The 22,231-nt window shown below is 35.4% G+C and overlaps 1 pseudogene; it reads left to right on the top strand.

Annotated features, from left to right (window-relative positions):
* Positions 1 to 229: 229 nt before the first annotated feature.
* LOC141720178 (uncharacterized) lies at positions 230 to 2,688 on the top strand (annotated as a pseudogene).
* The last annotated feature ends 19,543 nt before the right edge of the window (positions 2,689 to 22,231 follow it).

The raw sequence follows: 22,231 nt of genomic DNA, 5'->3' as shown, positions 1-22,231 counted from the left end.
CTCCCCTACACCACTACAAGAAAACAGTCAATAGACATCACCCCTTTAACATCGATTGCATTGGTGACCGATGTTAAAGGGGTATTTTACATCGGTTTTATAAAAATTGATGTTAAATTAGTTTTTAGACATCAGTTATACTTAAAATCGATGTCTTAACTGTCTTTAAAAAAGATAAAAAAAAACACACTTTTCTCTCATTCCCCCAATTTCCTCACTTTCTTAATACTTTTACCCCATTTATTTTTCATTTCCTTCTTCAGACAATTTTATTTCCTCCCGCTTCTTCATCTCTGCACCAACAGCTTTCATTCCACTCTTTCTCTTCTCACAATCTCACACTACCTATCACAATCTCACCTCTCAAGAACCCTAATTTGAACCTAAATCGAAACCCAAAATCCAAACCCCTGATTCAAACCCTAACTTTCAAACCCCCAATGTCGAATTCTAATGAGTTCGAGCCGTTTATTTTTCTTTCATTAAAACACTCAACTTTTGCAGAAAAAGCTTTAGCGAGGTCGATTGTGATGTTATCTCCCTTGAATTCGCTTAAATTAGTAAGTATTTTTCAATTTTTGTTTCAAAAATTAAAATTTTGGATTTTAATGATTGAATCTGTTTTAAAGATTAGTTGATTCTGACACTGAGCGATTAGACCCGACTAGAGCTGTTTACGATTAATTCTGGGGTTGTGTCCAAACCGTAACTTACTCTATATTTTATGGTCGTGGGGTGTCTGACTTTTATTTTACTAGTAAACATATGAATTGTACATTGCCTATTTGATGAAAGTCACCAAAGAATTTTCATGTCGTTTATATCATTCTTCATTGCTGAATAAAATTTGATATCATTCTATACACGTGTTTTCTCATTGTTGTCTCACTTTTGGAGTTATTACGATGTGGACACTAAAGGAGTCGCTCAAACTTCCAGAAAGGATGGGTTGAAATGATGATCCTCATGCTCCCACTTCTTAGAAGGAGAAGGACTTGGCAAAGATAAATAAGGGGATCAAATGTCATGTTCGGGTTAAGAACAAGCATGACACCGCCGGTAATTTTACTTCCTCATATATGTGTATGTGTGTTGGATCGGAGAAGGTTAATCCAATATAGAACCACATACATTTAATTTATATATTTTTTTATTGTGCCTTTATGATGAATTCAAGCTAATATTGTACTCATGATCCTAATCCAGGAATTGGTAAAACCTAACTGGGGTATGAATTATTATCATTCTTTTTGGCATCTAGCAAAATCAGAATGGAAATGATGAATGAGGTTAATAAGAGACTAATTAAAGATAAACTTTTTAGTTGCTTGACATTAGAGTTTCACCATTTCATTTTCTCATACCCAACTTTTCATACTCTATGTTTCCAACTTCCTAATTCCCTGATCTTTATGTCCTTCCTACTCCATTCTAATTAGACTGTGATTTAAAATATAGTCATATATTATTTGTTTATGAACTGTTACAGTATCTCTAAATCTAGATCAATATCGCTAAATCATGTACCAGGGACCTTCTCTATTGTCTTTCCCGAAGTTGCAGTACCTAACACATATCCAATAAAATAACATTAAATCAAGTTCTTAACGCAGATAATGTTGAGGCATTATGTCAGTACCACTGATTTTTTCTTTTATTAGGGGTATAGTTGGCCACTACTACTGAAAACTCTGTTCATTTTGGCTTAAACATGAATTGTTATTTTGTTTCTGCAATTCCTTCATGATTATTATACGTTCAGGTTCGCACTGTGAGAGTGGAGAAGCGCCTTAATGAGGCTGTGAATAGATTGAACAAGACAAAAATGGAAATGACACCTGATTTGAAAGGTATGCTTCTAGTCTGTTTTCTATATTAGATGAAAATTTCTTTTGGCATGTATGTTCAAGGAATGGAGAGGTTCTAGAATCTTCATAAGGTTATATTACGTTTATACGTGTTGCTTACTTCTTCTGTTGTTTTCCATTTGTAACTTTTCTTTTACAAGGTGGTTACCTATGAAATATTTATGTTGTATCATAAATCACAGCTGAGCGTGAGGCAGTTAATGCAGCAGAACGAGCAGAAAGGAAACTACAGCTGAGAGATAAGGTGAGTCTATTATTTTAATTGAAGGATATGTGTGATGTACTGTCTCCCATCCTTTTAATAATTGAAGCAGTCATTCTGACATGTCATGTTATGTAAAAATCTATGTGTTTCGAACTACTATCTATGCATGTTCTAATTTTATTTCATTCATTTCCTTCAAATTGTTTTCACAGAAATGAAGGGAGGAGATAGAGAGGCTTGAAAAGGAGAGACATGCAGAGGTTAGGAGCTACAAGAATTTTATGGTCGCTGACAAGATGACATCTAACAAAGAGATTGCTTCAACCCAAAAGTCCTTGCAAGAACTCAAAGATGATTTCATGTAAACCCAAAGAAATTTTAATATTTCCTATTTGTATGGCATTCTTGCAGTTTCTGGGAACTTTCTAAAGGGAAAAAAGAAGTGAGAAGAATGTAAGAAATGAGATATTCATACTGAGGAAACAGAGAAGGGAATGGGGAGTGTTTTACTAGTATTAATATGTTGGTGTGATATGTAATTGTTACCCTTGAACCCCTGAATAAGTTCTTAACGCAGATAAGTTTTATAATGATAATCAAAGTTTTGGTTTTTTATATGTGATTGATTCTGCTTGTTTTTCTTTTTGATATTTTTGGTGCATATATATGTGTATATATAATAATTAAATATGTAATCACAGATCATTGATGTCTTAGTACGTTTAATACATCGTTTCCATCTATAGAAGCGTTGTTGCATATGTTAACTGACATCATTTTTTTAATTTTTACATCGGTTACCAAACGATATCTGAGTATGTGTTTAACACATCGGTTACTAACCGATGTCTTAGTATGCGTAATACATCAGTTTTTAGTGAGAAATTATGTGTTATGTAGTCTTTCACATCAGTCTGAAATCGATATAAAAAACAGGGACTTTTCTCTACATCCACCTATTTCAGAACTGATGTCTATTGACGTTTTCTAGTAGTGCATGTAGGTACAAAGGGGGTTGTACACATGCAATTGATCATCGTAAGTTGCACACCCTGGGTGCGGTGGAAACTCCAAAAAGTAGTTCATCATCCAGATTGGATATTTTCTGCAGCATCATCGAGAGTACCCTGATGAGAGAAAGATACGGATGGGTGGCCGGTGAGTGTTGGCAGGGTCGAGCGTTCAAAATTATGTTTTAAATTAAAGTATCTGGTAACTTCATCAATTAAAAAATATTCCGAGACTTTAATTATAGTTGACATAACAAAGGTTCTCAGGGATTTTTACAAAAAAGGATATATTTTGAAATAACTTGTAATATCTCTATATATGTTACATATATTGAAACTTTGTTCATACTTTTGTAAGAAAGATTTTATAAAAATATTAAGACAAGGTTGGATATATTATATCACATTTTAACGTTATCTTATGCAAATTATATTTTGAAACTCTGTTTATACCTTACAGAACAGAGGTTTCCAGTGATCATAAAATATTACATGTTGAAGTACCTTGTAACTTCATCTTTTACACTATAATGGCACTTTATTTATATTATGTATAAAAAAGGTTTTCCGAGATATTTTGAGAAATTTTATATACATTATTGATCAAATATATTTTATTTTGGGCTTTATTGCTCCCTTTTATATAGTATTTTAAATTGTATGATAATCTCAAAAATTGGGGAATGTTGATATCCTTTGTATAGTATTTTGAACCATCTGGTGTTTTGAAATCAAAGAATATTCCTTAAAGATTTTGGTTTCCATACCAATAAAGATTATTGAACTTTCAACTTTATAAGTTGAGATGATATTTATTCTAGGCAGGATACTTGCTGAGCATTATTGTGCTCACCCTTGCTTCATTTATTAAACCTTTTAGTAGCTGGAGAACATAGTCAATTATTTCGTACTACGAGGAACAGAAGTGGAAGATTCAACCCTGAGATAGCCATATCAGAATGGTTAATGCAGAATTAAGTGGCGTAAGTGTAGCTAGTGTTGGAAATACTTATATATAGGTGTTAGTGTTAATAGAACTTCATGTAGATGTTGTGTTTCACAGTATCAGATCATGATTAGTACATTTGGTTTTTAATAACTAATGCTACTTTTGAGAATCGTTTCTAAGGCTCTAACTTGTGTGTGTAAGAGATTAGAATCGTTTGGTGTTGTATTATTGGATTGTTGAGTTAATGCATGTAATATTTATTTGGACGGTGGCATAACGACTCAGATCCCTGACCCTGGATTTAGGGGGTGTTACAGAGATGATATCAGGGCATTAAGTTATAGTACTTAAAAACGATAATGTTGAGAGTTATATATAAATAAAAGAATAATGTACGGACTCATAAAAAGTTCATTATTGGAGTATCAAGTGTAGTACCCATGAGTAACTCAAGATTGGAAGGTTGGATCGAGGTCTTTTTATAGGACCGATAGAATGGTTAGAAACCATCTGAATGATGATAAGAGATTTTTAGAATCGTACATATTTTACTGAGGATATTGATATAAGACGCTGAGTAGAGTGTCAAGAAAAGTTCAGATAGAGGCGACCCATACTAATGGATGATTTGACTAGAGCAAAATTTATTACTTGTAGTCCTTCTTGGTTGCCCTTGAGGAGGCGACTTATGTGAGAACAAGGATATTTTAATTTCTTACACAAATAAGGTTACCTAGTTACTAGGATTAATTGAAGCCATTGATTGTATATGAGGATTCAATCCCCTACAAAGGACGACCCCATCAGAGATAGTGTCCACGATGTCATCAAGAATTTTGTTGCTCGAGGAAGATCTTGTATATATGTTATGAGAATATTATTGTAAGGCGAGTGTGCTAGACGACATCATGAGATTCTTCGTATGCTCGACTATAATGGTATAGCTCTAAGATCAAGGGCATTGGGAATTGATGACATGACCTGAACGAAGGTGCATGTGGCTACAAAGAGCGAAGCGGTAATATGAGAACCTACCGAAAGTGGAGACCAACGAGTCTCGAACTGTATTCTTTGCTAGGACTTTTGGTAGGGACTACGTATATATTAACTCGTAGACCTTCATCTGCATTGACGTATCGAATCGCCCGTATGAGACATGAATTTTAGGTTGGCTATAGGGGAAGGACGTATATGTTTACGAACCCCAATATATTAAGTGACTTTGATATGGTTTTGAGAGACGCACTAATAGGTGATTGGTATTATAAAGATGAGGAGATGTGATCATCTTTAGACTGGTGATGATATAAGTTTATGAGTGACCCTCGACTTATTTTGGTATCTACTAGCTGGTGCATTATGCCATCTAAATTTTGTTATGGACCGTATTACCTTGATTGAGTTTATGTCGGGTAACCCTTCTAGAGTTCTACTTAAAAAGTGGGATATCACAATTAACTGATTTATTCATTTGATTCATTTTCCTTCTCCTTGCATTGCCTCTAAGGTTTAAATACACAGAATTAAGTTATTATTGCTTATCAGAGCGCTTTGTTCGTGCTCTAGGATGACCCGAAGGGGGAACCATCATTTTTTATATCCTTCTAGGTCTGTGCTTTTAATGCTTTCAATTATTCAAAGAACATTCAATTTATATTCCCTTAATTATTTGACAAATATTCTTCGATAATTATTTGATAATCAATTTCTTCTCTCATACCTGGATTTCTCAGTCGAACTAGTAAAAATCTAACTATTTGTTTAGACATAAATGGTTTATTATTCAGAGATTCCTCGTAATTTTTTTTCTTCAAGATGAGATTTGCACATCGGACATGGAAATCACCGAATGGATATCAATTTGATATCGATATTTTGAATTAAATTATACTAAAGGAATTGATAAATTATATATACAGAGACACCTTTATGTGGACCGTTTCACTGATGAGAAATATTTGATGTAAGTTTATAGATTTTTCTGATACCCAGAACTTTTATTGCAAGTTTATAATCACTTGTTCATCCCAAACTTACTTATTATTCTTTTAATTTGATATCCGAATGGCCAAAACATTAATTTTCTTTCTTTGGCTACGATGTTGGGATTTTATGCTAGTAGATTGAAACTGGCTAGTTATATATGTTCTTATGAAAGACTAGTTAGTTATTCTAACTAGTTAGAACTTTAACATTTTAATGAAAAGCTAGTTAACTTTCCCAGCTAGCTGTTATGTTTTGAACTAGTTGAAACTAGTTGATTTGGTTTAGCTAGTTCTTAATGTTTCTTGAAATGGACTAGTTATTGTGTCATTAGTCCAACTTTTAATTAATTTGTTTTTACGAATTCTATGCATCTTATATGCAGTAATGTATAATGATGGAATTTCCAAAGTATAAATTAATTAAGACCTAATTAGGTCACCCACTCAACAAGAATTCTTATCTAGTTCTATCAAACTTGGTATCGCTTGAATACTTTATTATTTCGTTTATATAACGAAGATTCGTTCAAAATCATACATAATTGAGAAAACTGCTTCATTCATTATTTATCATGAAGTAGAATTCCTTTTTCAGATTGATATTATTGATGAGACCTTATTGGTTTACTTTTATCAGTGAAATTATTTAGGATTTTCCTTTTAATTGTCCAAGAGGAAAATATTCGTCCAATGTGGGAATCTTATAAATATTGTCCATATGATACTTGTATCCAACCATTATTGCTTCTGGAGAATATTCTCTATATTACCAAAATGAAAAATTATATGGACATGGAAGAATAAACATTATTGTATTCTTCTGTCAATCCTTGTATCTTTTAAGTATTGAGGCTCCTTATAATGAGGGCACATTATTATTCTTGAATCATTCGATGTTGAGATCCTATTAAGATTGTATAAATGACATTGGTATGTTGAAATCATTTCTTTCGAGAGTGATTATTTTATGGTGAAAGGGAGGTACAGTTTTGAACTGTTGCACTTATATGGTATTGAAAACTAAGTGTTAAAATTATGCATCCAGAATATTATGTTATGTAATTATTCTTTTGTAGGAATAATATATTTAGAACAAGCTATAAGGACCTTTTTTATGACATGCCTGTACTTTAACAAGACTAAGTCAAATTGATAACCCTAAGTAAGTTGTATTATAATCTTAGTTTGCATTTTGTATTGTAACATTAAAGTCTGTAAAAATGTCAAAGAGCATCCTGGAGTCTTTTTCTTTTAAACAGTATCAAGCCTAAGAATTATATCTGGAAGAAGATCAAGAAGATCATGCCTCAGAAGAATTATGAAGAAGTTTGGAGTTGAATAAATCTGTTTTGGGAAAAATGTTCTAAGTCAAGATCTCTAAAAGTCAAAGATTTAGTGTTATAGAGAAGTCATTCGAGAACTCCAAATGACTCAACGAGAAGTCAGGAAAGCTAATAGAGAACTCAGAGATATCGACAAGCCAAATTGAAGACATGAAGATTGGAGATATCGATAAGTCATTTATTCACTAGAGAACTCAGAGTTATCGACAAGTCAACATTCATTAGAGAACTCTGAGTTATCGAAAAGTCAAATTCTACTAGAGAACTCAGAGATATTGATAAGCCAAAATTCACTAGAGAACTCTGAGTTATCGACAAGTCAAATTTGACTAGAGAACTCTGAGTTATCGATAAGTCAATAAGCCACTAGAGAACTCAGAGATATCAATAAGTCAAAATGAATATATGAAGACTAGAGATCTCAATAAGCCAAATTCTCTTATAGAGAAATTAGAGACCTCTACAATTCAAATTTACAATGGAGTATTAGAGATCTCGATAAGTCAATATACTTATCGAGATGTCAAGTTCTCTATAGTCCAAACTAGAGATCTCGAGGTAAAATCTCAAAGTATAAAATTACAGACCAGTTCATTATCCAAGATTTACAATCAAAAAACAATCCAACCTGCTGGATTGACAAGTCTATAAAAAGCAGCTTGAAGAGTGTGCAAGATCAAGGGTGAAGATTAACTAACAAAGGAAGATCAAAGTTAACACAGTATGCAAAGATATGCTAAGCCATAAATGGAAGATATACTTTTCCTAAAATGGAAATGACAAGTGACAGTTTACTAAAGTTAATAGCATGTCATATTATATACTGTGTAAGCCAGCAGTGAACTAAATTACAAAGTTAACACTGGTCCTTTGTTAGAAGTAAGAATTTAGATCAGGAACTTTTTTATTCTCTCAATAAAGAAGCTAAGCTCTTTATCAACAAATAGCCTAGAAATTTTGTAGCAAAACATTCTTAATTTTAAGTGAAAGATCTCTGTTCTTTATTATTACATGTTTAATTTCTGCATGAACACATTTTACTAAAACAATTGATTTACTTTGTTCACAACCACAAACAGTTCAAGAAAAGCATAAAAATACTAAAACATATTCACCCCCCCTCTGTGTGTAATTCATTACCTAACAAGTGGTATCAGATCAAAATCTGAAAGTAAACAGATTCAAGATCTTGGAAGAATGAATACACAGAAAATCAGTAGCATCAAAATTCCCACCTTTAACAAAGCTAACTACACTCTTTGGAAAAAGAAAATGTTGCTGTTTATCAGGATGACCAATCCACTCTATTTCAGATTCTCAAAAATGGGCCCTTCACTCCTATGGTTAGAGTTGAAGAATCAATAGATGGTGATATGGTCATTCCAGCTCATTATGCTCCAAAAGACCCTTCTGAGTACACTGCGCCTGAAAAAGAGAAATTTTCCCTGGATAGTGGCTTGCAACTGATATTGATAGAGGCACTTGACAATATAATGTACAACATCATTGTCACTTGTGACACTACCAAGAAAATCTGGGAAAAGATTAAAATACTCTGTGATGGAACTGAGGAAGTTAGATCTAATCAAAGAAGGATACTGATTTCACAATATGAGGGTTTCATGGCCAAGCCAAAAGAAAGTATCACTGATGTGTTTGAAAGGTTCAATAAGCTGATAAATGACTTGCAGCTCTATGACTGTTAGATATATTTGATAATGTCATGACTAATATGATTTATGTTTAGTTTTCAGATCTTACTTAAACAGGACAAATCCGTACTTAACTGAAATCAGCACTTATACTGAAGTCAGAACTTAAGTCATCAGTACTTAAGGTTCAGGAGATATTTATCAGAAGATAATATCAGGACTTAAAGGAAACGTTCAGATAAGGAAGGCGGCTGATTAGAGGAAGAGAAGATCGAGACAAACGAAAGAAGAGATATGCATGAAGAAGGAATTCTATGAAGAATAGAATACTTGGAAGAAAAGATATCTGATTGATATATTTTAGGAAGCAGAATTATTTTCCATATCAATTAGTGATTATCTTGTAACGGTGTAGTATATAAACACAGACATAGGGTTTACACTATAAGTGTTATCATTATCGAGAATATTATTCATTGTAACCCTAGCAGCTCTCGTGATATTTGTTCATCACTGAGAGAGGACAGTTCCATACTGTAACATAGTTTATTGCTTTGAATAAAGTCTATTTTCTGTTACTTGTTGTTAGGAATATGTGTATTAGTTTGATGATAAGTTAAACAAAACACTTAAGTAGAAATCTAGTGTTTGTAGCCTCAACGGATAAAACCATTTTGGCTATCCGTTGAAGGAGTAGCTTTACTTAGAAATAAGTTTAGTATTGTAGCACATTTCATTCTCTGTATTTAAGTTGTAATTCTTAGACGTTGTGGGAAATTATCAGTCATGTTGACTACTAGTGGATATCAAAATAGGAGGGCTAATTGTAAATATTTCATGCCTTGTAATTTTGTATAAGTGAAGTAGTATCAACTGATATTAAAGGCCTTCAACGGATGAGAAACAAAGCTTCAACGGATGTCTCTAAAGCTTCAACGGATAACATCCATCAACGGATGAGTGCTTCAACGGATAAAGCTTCAACTGCTAATGCATCAACGGATAAAGCTTCAACGGATAAAGTCATCAACGGATGAAAGCTTCAACGGATGCTTAGTTCAATAGCAGTTGATAGTGACAATTCATAAGCTGACAGAGGCACATGGGTTGACAAAGACAAACTGGAATGTGGCAGCCTCTAGGAGGAATCAAGAAAATGCAGCATTTCCATTCTGGTGCAAACAAGGAAGTATTCAAAGATTCACAGCTAAACCTAAATTGCATTGGATAGAGAAATGAAGAAGAAACATGTGAAGAATCTTTTAATTATATTTTATAGTTTTGTCTTCACTTGTAAACTTGGTGATATATAAACCAAGTAGCAGCTAGTAATTAGAGTGTGAATTTTCCAGAGTTGTTTAGAAAAATACAGAGAGAAAATCATCTAGTTTGTACTAGGACGCAACTGTGATTTAATTCTTTGAATCACAGATTTTCTGAAATAACACATCTCTGGTGGAACAACAAATCCACCATAAAAGTTTTTAAGTTCTTTGTGTTCTTTACATTTGTGTTTGAATATATATCTGTCTGTATTAGCTTCAAGCAATTCACACACATTTGCTCACTAAAACACTTAGCCTTAGAAACTGCTCAAAATTTGAAAAAGTTTTGAGATTTACATTCAACCCCCTTCTGTAAATCTCATTGTTAGTCCACTAGGAATAACAATTGGTATCAGAGCAAGCTCTTAACATACAAAGAGTTTAAAGATCTATTCTGCTAACATCATGAGTAAGAAGGATATTGGTGTAAAGATTCCAATCCTAGAAAGAGATAACTATCATCACTGGAAAGTGAAGATGCATTTACATCTTCTCTCTCAAGATGAAAGCTACATCAACTGCATTAAAAATGGTCCTCACATCCCTCACAAGGTGGCCACAGCTGCTACTGCAACAGTTGCTGTTGGACAGTCTATTCCCAAGCCAAAAGTAGAATGGACTGTTGAAGATATTGAAGAGGTTCACAAGGACAAGAAAGCCATGAACATTCTGTTTAATGGCCTAGATCAAGATATGTTTGACAATGTCATTAACAGCCAAACTGTTAAGGAAATTTGGGATACTGTGCAACTTATCTGTGAAGGTACTGAGCAAGTTAGAGAAAACAAAATGCAGCTTCTCATTCAACAGTATGAATATTTTCATTTTGAAGAAGGAGAATCATTAAATGATACCTTCAACAGATTTCAGAAACTGTTGAATGGATTGAAGTTGTATGGAAGAGTGAACCAAGTCAAGGACTCCAATTTAAAATTTCTGAGGTCTCTACCAAAGGAATGGAAGCCTATGACTATTTCTCTAAGAAATTCTCAAGATTATAAGGACTTCACTCTTGAAAGATTATATGGAATTTTGAAGACCTATGAACTTGAGATGGAGCAAGATGAGCTGTTGGAAAAGGGAAAGAGAAAAGGAGGATCAGTTGCACTTGTAGCTGACAATGAGAAGATTGAAGCCAGGAATGAGGAAAAGACAATGCCAAATCTCAAAATTGGCACAAGCAAATCAAAATCAAGCAAGGGAAAGGAGCAAGTAGTTGAGGATGAAGACAATTCCTATCAAGATGATGTTGATGAACATCTGGCTTTTCTGTCCAGGAGGTTTGCAAAGATGAAATTCAGGAAAAATGCAAAATTCACTAAGTTAAACAAGAACATGGTGGACAATCTAAGTTCAAATGTTATAACTGTGGCTTAAGTGGACACTTTGCAAATGAGTGCAGAAAACCATCCTCTGATAAGAAGAAATTTGAGCAAGTTGATTACAAAAAGAAATATTTCGATTTGCTCAAACGAAAGGAAAGAGCTTTTCTGACTCAAGATGATTGGGTAGCAGATGGAGTCAATGAAGATGATGATATGGAATATGTCAACCTAGCCCTGATGGCTAATTCTGATGAAAATGAAACTAGTTCATCAAGCAACCAGGTAATTACTACTGATCTCTCTCAGCTTTCTAAGATTGAATGCAATGAAGCCATAAATGATATGTCCAGTGAATTATATCATTTGCGTATTTCCCTTAAATTACTAGCTAAAGAAAACACAAGAATCAAAGAGAATAATTTGTTTTTAAGTGATAGGAATGCTGTGTTAGAGAATCAGTTAATTGAGCTTGAAAAGATTAAAATTAAATGCTTGACTGTTGAGAGTGAACTAGAAGAAGCTGTTAAGAAAGTAAAAATTCTTTCTAAACAGTTAGAAAGTGAGCAAGAGGTAATCAAGGCCTGGAAAACATCTAGGGATGTTAGTGCTCAGATTGTCAAGGTTCAGGGAATTGAATCATTCTGTGAGAATGCCTGGAAGAAAAACAAAAAGGAGTTAGAATTAATTGATGGATTGTCAACGGATGTGGAATCAACGGATGATGAAAGTTATCCGTTGAAGGAAGAAAAAGAGCATCCGTTGAAGGCTCATCAATTAAAACAGTCAAGTGATTCTAAAAAGAAAAATCTCAATAAGAAGGTTGGTTCAACTTTCAAGAACTTTGTCAAAGAAGGAGCTAGCACATCCAAAGATGCCAGTAAGGTGAATACAGGATACATGACTTTAGATCAGTTGAAAAATAGGCTTAAATTGGTTGAGGATAAAAAGGAAACTAAAAGAAAATCTAATAGAAATGGGAAGGTATGGATTAACAAACACAACAATTACACACCTGATAAGTATGCTCCTAGAAAAAGCTGTGTGCATTGTAAAAGTGTTAATCATCTATCTGATAACTGCAAATATGTTAAGAATGCTCCCATGCCTTTAACTCCCTCCATGCCTAACATGTCTATGTCACCTCTGCATGATATGCCTGTTATGTCTCATTAGAATCCTCATGCACATTTTGCAAACATGCCATATGTTAATAATCCTTATTTTACTGCATTCAGTATGCCTCAGATGCCATACAACATGCCTATATGGAATAATATGTTTGCACAATCCATGCCTTATCAAATTCAACCAAACGTGCTAAATGATTCTGTGACTAACCCTACACTTCAACCAACTACATCTGAGACCAAGGTTGACCCAAAGTTACCTAAGTCAAAAGATGCAAGAGGAATGAAGTCTAGGAAAAAGACTAACAAGGCTGGACCCAAGGAAACTTGGGTACCAAAATCAACTTGATTGATTTTGTTGTGTGTAGGGAAAAAGAAGGAATCTATGGTACTTGAACAGTGGTTGTTTAAGACACATGACAGGAGATTTCACCCTGCTCACAGAGTTCAAGGAGAGAGCTGGCCCTAGCATAACCTTTGGAGATGACAGCAAATGGTTCACTATGGGATATGGCTTGATCTCAAAAGAAAATGTCATCATTGATGAAGTTGCATTAGTTGATGGTCTCAAACATAATCTATTGAGCATCAGTCAACTATGTGACAGAGGGAATACTGTTTCCTTCAATTCTGAAGCCTGTGTTGTCACAAGTAAGAAGGAAAACAAAGTGGTTCTAACTGGAGTTAGAAAAGGGAATGTGTACTTAGCTGACTTCAACTCTACAGATTCAGAATCAATTACTTGTCTTCTCAGCAAAGCAAGTCCAGATGAAAGTTGGCTATGGCACAAGAAGCTGTCCCATTTGAATTTCAAGATAATGAATGATCTAGTAAAAAAGGACTTAGTTAGAGGAATCCCTCTAGTGGAATTCACAAGGGATGGACTGTGTGATGCTTGTCAGAAAGGAAAACAAAAGAAAGCATCATTCAGTAAGAAGCTTGAATCAGCAATTGATGAACCATTACAACTGCTACACATGGATCTTTTTGGACCAGTCAATGTATTGTCAATTTCAAGGAAAAGATATTGCCTAGTGATTGTAGATGATTTCTCAAAGTTTTCATGGGCTTATTTCCTTGGATCAAAGGATGAAGCTAGTGAAATCATTATCAATCATATCAAGCAAGTCAACAATCATCCAGAATTTAAAGTAAGGAATATCAGGAGTGACAATGGAACTGAGTTCAAGAATACAACCATGAAGTTGTTCTGTGAAGAAAATGGGATCATGCATGAGTTCTCAGCTCCAAGGACTCCACAACAAAATGGTGTAGTGGAAAGGAAGAACAGATCACTAATTGAAGCTGCAAGAACAATGCTTGAAGAGTCAAAACTCCCAATATACTTTTGGGCTGAGGCTGTTAACTGTGCATGTTACACTCAGAATATTTCTCTAATTAATTAGGAAAAAGGCATGACTCCCTATCAATTGTTCAAGAGAAGAAAACCAACTTTAAATTTTCTGCATGTCTTTGGTTGCAAATGCTACATTCTAAGGAATCAACCTGATCACAAAGGGAAGTTTGATGCAAAGGCCGATGAAGGAATATTTGTTGGTTATTCTGCTGGAAAATCATATAGAGTCTACAATCTAAGAACCAACATTGTCATGGAATCTGTGCATGTTGTGTTTGATGATAAAAAGATTGATGGACTAACAGATGAGGGACATCATGAAGGACTCAAATTTGACAACATTGAAATATATTGTGATGATAGTGAAGATGAGAATGATGGAGAAGGCACCTCGAAAAGAATTCAAAATCTGCCTTTGGATAATGCACAGAATGCTGCATCCGTTGAAAGTCATAATTCAGCTTCCGTTGATAGAAGCAATCCAGCATCCGTTGAAAGACAAAGTGCATCATCCGTTGAAGTTCATAATGAAGCATCCGTTGATCACAGTCTGTCAACGGATAATCATTTCACTTCATCAGTTGATAGAACTCCCAATTCCTTTCAAAGGATCAGCAACTCAGGGGGAGTTTCAACCAATCAACATTCTATCTCACATCATGACAATACTGAGGCAACCTCATCTAGAGCTAATCTACCACCTCAAAGGAAATGGACCAAGAATCACCCTTTTGAACCGATCATTGGTGATGCTACATCTAAAGTGCAAACTAGAAGGGCTACTCAAGATGAATGTCTGTATAGTAGCTTTCTATCACAGGAGGAACCTAAGAGAGTGGAAGAAGCTCTATTGGATCCAGATTGGATTTTAGAAATGCAAGATGAGCTAAACCTATTTGAAAGGAACAAAGTATGGAAGCTGGTACCCAAGCCAAAGAACAAGAGTTCTATTGACACAAAATGGGTATTCAGAAACAAGATGGATGAAAATGGCATTGTCATAAGGAATAAAGCCAGATTGGCTGCTAAAGGCTATTCTCAACAAGAGGGAATAGATTTTGATGAGACATTTGCTCCAGTTGCCAGACTTGAAGCCATCAGAAACTTTCTAGCCTATGCAGCCCATGCCAATTTCAAGGTCTATCAAATGGATGTCAAGAGTGCATTTCTGAATGGGGAATTGGAGGAAGAAGTTTATATAAGCCAACCTCCAGGATTTGAAGATCCAAATTTTCCAGACTATGTGTATTATCTATTGAAAGCACTCTATGGACTAAAGCAAGCACCTAGAGCCTGGTATGAGACTTTGTCAAAATTTCTTCTAGATAATCACTTCACAAGAGGTACTATTGACAAAACTCTTTTCTTTAGAAATGTTAATGGCTCTACAATACTTGTTCAAATTTATGTAGATGATATTATATTCGGTTCTACAGATGATAAGCTTTGTAAAAAGTTTGCTAAGTTAATGCAAAGTAAATATGAAATGAGCATGATGGGAGAGCTAACTTATTTTCTTGGTTTACAAGTTAAACAAGTTAGTGGTGGAATTTTCATTAGTCAAACTAAATATATTTATGATCTTTTAAAGAAGTTTGACTTAATTGATTGTTCATCTGCAAAAACTCCCATGGCCACTCCCACCAAGCTTGAATTAAACAAGGCTGAAAAGTCTGTAGACATTTCAAGTTATAGAGGCATGGTTGGCTCACTTTTATATTTAACTGCTAGTAGACCTGATATAATGTTTTCTACATGTCTCTGTGCTAGATTTCAAGCTGACCCTAAAGAGTCTCACTTAGTGGCTATTAAAAGGATTTTCAGATATCTCAAAGGGACTCCAAATCTAGAAATTTGGTACCCTAGAGAGTCTGGTTTTGATCTAATTGGCCACTCAGATGCAGATTATGCAGGTTGCAAAATAGACAGGAAAAGCACAACTGGCACCTGTCAATTTCTAGGGAATAAGCTTGTGTCATGGTTCAGCAAGAAGCAAAATTTTGTTTCAACATCAACAGCTGAAGCTGAGTACATTGTTGCTGGTAGTTGCTGTGGACAGATACTGTGGATGAGGAATCAACTATTTGACTATGGACTAACTGTTGACAAAATTCCTATATTCTGTGACAACACAAGTGCCATTGCCATTTCTGAAAATCCAGTTCAGCACTCAAGAACCAAGCTCATTGACATCAAATACCACTTCATAAGGGAACATGTGATGAAAGGTACAGTGGAACTTCATTTTGTTCCAAGTGAAAAGCAGATTGCAGACATATTTACCAAGCCACTTGATGAATCAACATTCACAAGATTAGTAAGTGAGCTAGGTATGCTTAATTATTCATAAATTCATGTCCTCGTTATAATCTGCTTTGAAGCCTGAAATGAATTTGTGGCAAGAACAAAGTTGGCTTTAAGTAAAGTTTATTCTATCAATGGATATTCCCTATCCGTTGAAAGCCAAAATTGTTCTATCAACGGATGTTCATTATCCGTTGAAAGATAAATACATTTCTGGTAATTTTATCCTTCAACGGATAAAAACAGTGTTAATCTTCAACGGATAACTATTTACCTCATCCGTTGAAGTGTCACATCAGTTACTTTAAGTGAGTCACAGCCGTTGATTCATTTACTTAACCGTTGATACATATATACACAGTTGTTTATATTTGTATTAAAGGCAGTTTTCTGAATTTCTACAGTTTTCTTTATTCTCAAACGGTTGTAATTTATTTAAAAGTATTATTTAATCATACTATTTACATTTTAATTCGAGAAAGTATAAAAGCCCATTGAATTCTTATTTTCACTTTACGCTTTCTTGCAATTTTTACTCTCTTTCTCTCCCAAAACTCTCAATCTTTTCTCTGCAACCTCTACTCACAACAATGGCACCAGTAGTCAAAATTATGTCTCAGTCTGGCTTTGTTTATTAAAAGAACAATTTCGTAGCTTTGGTGGAAAAGAATGAAGCCCACTCAGATTATCACAAGATGATGGACTTTATCAAGAACTGCAAACTAAGCTATGCAATACTGGAAGCCCCAACTATCTATTGTGAGGTAATTGAGGAGATTTGGACAATTGCAAAGTTCAATTCCAAATATATGACCATTTCTTTCTCTCTCAAAGGTAAGGATTACTGTATTAACTGTGATGATATACATTCTTGCCTTAAGCTACCTGAGAATAATGCCATGACACCACACACTGATAATGATGTATCTGCTATGTTAGATTCCATAGGCTATTCTTTTGATTCTGCCAGTTTAGGGAGCATTAGAAGGAAGGGCCTTAGGAAAGAATGGAGTTTTCTTGGAGATGCCTTTATCAAGGTTTTCTCTGAGAAAATTAGCAATTTTGATGCCATAACTTCATCTCTTGTTAATATGCTCTATATGCTAGTTTCTGATAGGTACTTTAATTTTAGCAACTATGTCATGCTAGAATTAGGTTCCAGGTTAGGTAACAAAGCTAATAGACCTCATAACATCTACTATGCTAGATTCTTTATATTATTGGCTAACCATGTTGCTGAAGGTTTGGTCATAACTAATGAGAGCAATAAACTCAAATGTTGGGCACAAGAGAAAAGGGTCCTTGTAGACCTTTTGAGAATTAACCTCAACAGCCAGGTGCCATTGGTATATTTACCAATAATGAATGCACCTCAGGTAAGTAAGGTAAATACTTCTGCAACTCCTACCTCTTCCAACCCCATTGTTTCTTTGCCTTCTAGTGTGGCAATGAAATCTGTGTCTTTGTCCCAATAGATTCCTACCAAAGCCACCAAACCTAAAATTCCAAAACACAAGTCAAAGAAAACCACCTCTGTTGTTTCTCTAAAGACAACAGTTCTAACAACTACCATAAACCCTGAAGGGAGTGAACAGGGTGTGAGTGGTGAGGGGAGGGGTGAACATCAAGAAATCCCCCAGGATAAGGTGGGAGAGGTGAGTGGTACCCTAGCCAGCCAAGCCACAGTTTCTCAAAAGACTGTGGTGGTTCAAAAGGAGTCAAACACATCCCTAGTTACATCCTCCCAAAAGGATGCAGCTATTGAAAATAGTCCCTAACCAGGGACACAGAACAAAAGAGGGAGGGACACTGAAGCCACATATTCACCTATCAAAGCCTTTTCAAGAAGAAAGAAGGCTAAAACCCTAGTTTCAACACAGGGGGCACATACTGCACAGATACATCCACCTGTATCTTTGCCTTCTCAAATTCAGCTTGATGTGGCTCCAGCAAATGTGGAGTCACAGCCCCATTCTCTCATAATAGACACACATCAATCACCAAATTCTCCATCACCATCTCTGGATGTGGATATGATATTCACATCAATTCCTGATTCTCCCTCTTTAAAACTCAGGGAGGAGCCCCACTCAAATCCTGGTGATCATCTTCTTTTAGATGATTTGTTGGATCATCAGCCAATTCTTTCAGACTTAGTTGAAGAATCCGTGTCACCTCACTTAAAATCAATTCACACAGATTCAACAATTATGTCACTTTCAATATCTACATCTTTTCCTTCTTCAACGGATATCTCTCATCCGTTGACAAGTGGTTGTTCTTTGACGAATAAGCTTAGCAGCAGTTATCCGTTGATATCATCAGTTTCCACTTCAACGGATACTCCCAATCCGTTGATGGTCTCTACACATATAACTGAATCAATTCCAAGTGTAGAAGACATGGTTACTGTACAATCACTTCTAGGATTGAGGGAAGGGAGTGATAATTTGAGTGAGGGGCTGGGTTGCTCCCAGGCAAAAGGAGAGGTTGAGAGTCAAAATATGCATGCTATTTCTTCCAGCATGGCAAAAGTGAGTGAGGGGAGTGCCACCTTAGTAGGTGAGGGTGAGGGTGTGAGGGTGAGGGAGTGAGGGTGTATGTGAGCCAGGGGGAGCCCCTGATGCAAGAATATAGAGAAAATGAGAGAAAAGAAGGTACAAAAGCTATAAAGGTGGATCCAGCCATTGCTAGTGAGTCAATGATTGTGGATGATGCTGAAAAGGGAAGACAATCTCAGTAACATTACAAAGCTGAAATTGATAACATTTCCTTGGATGCTGACACTTTTACTCATCCTGTTTCAGCCTATCAACTGTTGGCTGCTCAGGGAAATGTGGAGGCAGAGCAGACTTTGAACATAGTGCACACTTCAGAATCTCTTCAAAGAGATAAAGCTGCTGTTAATAGGATACCTTCTCAAGCTGGTGAGCCATCGGAAGAATTTGAAGTAAATTCTAATGATGATGACTCCATTTCTTTGGATGGGAGCATGAACTTAGGGGGAGATGCAGGCCCAAGTTCTGTTCCAGACTTACCTGAATGGGCATGGACAAAGAAATCTACACTAGGACAGTTTGGTGTAGCTTTGGTCAAACAGGTTATGGCTATTCAAAAGGCCCTTCAGGACATTTAAGATGCTGGTACCAAGGCTATTCTTCAAGCTCATCTAGACTCTCTGCATCTCTTGCAGTTGCAGCACATCAGACAGAATTTGAGTGTGGATGAACTCAAAAAGGATATTGCTGATCTGAAATCCTACAATTCTGAGAAGTTGGATTCAGTCATGCCTTATGGTACAATGCAAGATTTGTTGCTGAGATTGAGGAGAGAATCTGATGCTGACAAGAGGCTAGCCAAGTTGGAAAATAGAGTTCAAGTCATTGAAGACTATGTGGTCACCATTCCACAATATCAACAATCTCAGACAAGTCTACTATTGCAGCTGGCAAAAGCACAAGGCTTAACCCCTATCCTTGATGATAACAAAAAGGGGGAGAATAAAGAGGAAGGGGAAGGAGAGCCATCAACAAAAGTTCAAATATCTAAAGTGCTAGTTCCTGCCATCACCACTTCTCCAACACTTCAAATCAAAAGAAAGCTTGATGGAATTGATCTAATCCAGATAGCAGCAGCTGAGATGAAAGTCAAAGAGCAAAGGAGGAGAATTGATGAAAGGATGCAACAAATTTTTGGTTCTACAACTTCAAAATCACAATCTGTGAAGCATAGCACAAAGGTGGAGCCAATCATTATGGAGCTCAAGCCAGTAAGGAGGAATAAGGTTGGAGAGACTTCTTCCAAGAATCTGAAACTTATGGTTCTCAAGCCCAACAACAGATCCAATAAGGACTCTACAAAGAACCCTCTAAGCCTTGCTCAGTTGAAAGGAGTGGATTTTCCTCTTTATAACACCCCCAGATCTGGGGTCAGGGATCCGGGTCGTTACGGTCTTTCTTTCCACAATATCACTTCACTTAATTAATAAATAACCTTATGCTGTGACCCCACACCAACACACACCACAACCCGTTATAGTCTCAGAGATGAAATTGAAATAAGTACAAGTACTTGAATCCACAATTAAAAGTTATTACAACCCAAAATGATTACTTGATAAATTTACAGTTAATTGCCATTATCTGCCACAAGTTATAATTATACATAATTGATTCTCAAAAGTAGAATGCCTGATCTATCAATAGATCTACCTCTACAGCTATAACAGCTACAACATCAACGGGAAGATGCGGGACGCTTCCCACACGCTTGCGCTGGGTCTGTTGGAGTCTGGCCATCTTTCCTAACTGTTGTTGTGTGATGAAGAAATAAAGCAAGAGTGAGCCTTACAGCTCGCAAGATAATATATAGTGATAACAATAATACAAGTATCTAAATGGATACTTACTAGAATCTTTTATCATGTGTAAGGTAATTACTTACTGGGTATAAGTTTTAAAAGAAGATGAAGTTACCAATTACTTCGCTACACTTATACCATTTTAGAATCTACTAGAACTACTACTGTTCCAAGTATAATAAGATTCAAGAGGTCATCCCATAGATGAGACCACAAATAAAACTTGAAAATATTTGATCTTTGAAATATTTTGAAAAGAAATGAAGTTACGAGATACTTCATTCAATGGATACACCAATAAAACTGTTTGACCCTGTCAATGCTTCGGCAACCACCCATTCGTAGCCTTTCGATCGAAATGCTACGGGTAGTGTTGCAGAATTATCCAAATGGATGATGAACTCATTACGGGAGTTTGCCGTGCCAGGAAGACCACTTACGATGATCAGTCGTAGTAGTACAACCCCACCATTTTCTACATGTAGAGGAGAACCTGTCGGATTTACTTGTCAACCGAACACTGAACTCCTAAAGAATGGACCGCCTTAGCGGAACTTCCAGGCCATTTGGGCCAATATAATAAGGCTGGGCCGGCGCTACTCGACCACTTACGGCACTCCTAGTTCAGATGAAATCCATGACTCTGAAACGTAAAGCTCGTCCCCACTTTCCCCAAGTAGAAACTTGTTGATACGGCTCCACCACGAAGTCGTATCTAGTTGGAAAGGAAAACTCACCAATATTTCCCAGGCGATGCCTGTTAATGGATTAACTTGTTCCAAGAATTTTACTTCCCGAGTGTTGGGTAAGTAATCAAAAACTCTTTTATCAAGACAACTACCTTGTTGCGAATATAAAATACACCATAGAGTCGGATCCCTCCGGTTTTGAGCGAGTATTTAAATCCCCTTTTTAAAAGGAAGATCTTAAATATAAAAATGAGTTTTGGGATCCGCTCTAACTTTTGAAATTCATTTTAAAGACTTGAAAACACTTTAAAGAGTGTTTGGAATAATACTGATTTAATAAAGTAAATCAGTCTCAATATAAAGAAATATCTGAATATTATTATTTAAATAATATTCCCATAAAGAGTAATTGAGGTAGAAGTTGGAAAACTTATACTTGAAATGAGTAGTAAATAATCAAAGATATACTTATACGAAAGTAATATCTTTATTTGAATATCAAAAGTAAGTTTGATTATTGAACATTATTCTTTAATAAATAAAGAATATTAATAAATAATAAGCGGAGTCATAATACCTCGAATGAATATTATAAATAATATTCATTAAATAAAATAAAGGAGTCATACATCCTCAAATGAATATCCAAGTAATATTCAATAAATAATATAAATGAGTCATAAGTCCTCGAATGAATATTCAAGATAATATTCATTAATAAAATAAAGTTAT

This window comes from Apium graveolens, chromosome 4 (genome assembly GCF_009905375.1).
Source record: "Apium graveolens cultivar Ventura chromosome 4, ASM990537v1, whole genome shotgun sequence".
Lineage (NCBI taxonomy): Eukaryota > Viridiplantae > Streptophyta > Magnoliopsida > Apiales > Apiaceae > Apium > Apium graveolens.
This window is presented reverse-complemented; position numbering and strand designations above follow the sequence as displayed.